The sequence below is a fragment of the Penaeus monodon genome, chromosome 30, assembly GCF_015228065.2.
Source record: "Penaeus monodon isolate SGIC_2016 chromosome 30, NSTDA_Pmon_1, whole genome shotgun sequence".
Lineage (NCBI taxonomy): Eukaryota > Metazoa > Arthropoda > Malacostraca > Decapoda > Penaeidae > Penaeus > Penaeus monodon.
In genome coordinates this window covers 3,961,620-3,962,247 of record NC_051415.1, presented here as the reverse complement: position 1 = coordinate 3,962,247, position 628 = coordinate 3,961,620, and the positions used below count along the sequence as shown (strand labels likewise).

Sequence of the window (628 nt, the reverse complement as noted above, 5' to 3'; positions counted from 1 at the left end):
CACCACCATTATTACTTTTATAACAACAATAACAATAACAGCAACAGACAAAAAAATATAGCATCGTGATTCCGTAAAAAAAACACAACACGAAAGACGGCCGACTTTTACTTATGACGCAATCCCCCCGACGCGTCTTCCTGGGGGCGGGAATAACACGGGACAGCGCTCGTACACCGTGGACCCTTGCGTAGAACAGCAAGCAGCCACAGCAATAACAGGTCCGCAGGAAAACAACAACAGACCCTAATAATAAGAACACACGTCGCTCGACCATCATAATAATCGGACAATAATACAATAATGTCACTGTTCACGCTTGACAAGAACAGTAATGAACAGCGCGATTATCCCAGCACCGTCCCTGTCCCCCCCCCCACTGCACCCCCGCCGCGAGACTGATTGCGATAACAAAGGGAAAAAAAACGGAATACCAGTTCATACCAATTCAAAAGGAAGCTCTGGCAGTAGGACAAGGGATAAAATAAAAACATTCACACCAGAAGAGGCGTAAAAACATCAACGCCAGCTCAAGCCAGTAAGACTTCAGAAGTAAAACCTGAATACCCGTTAAGGGGCTGTCAACAACAGCAATTCAAGGGGAAGCACTGGCAATTGTTTAAGGTTA

The 628-nt window shown here is 45.5% G+C and overlaps 1 protein-coding gene across 1 annotated transcript in view; it reads right to left on the bottom strand.

Annotated features, from left to right (window-relative positions):
* LOC119592471 (phosphatidylinositol 4-kinase beta-like) overlaps nucleotides 1–628 on the bottom strand; it is a gene marked incomplete in the record, with an annotated part of 27,204 nt that overhangs the window by 25,707 nt on the left and 869 nt on the right.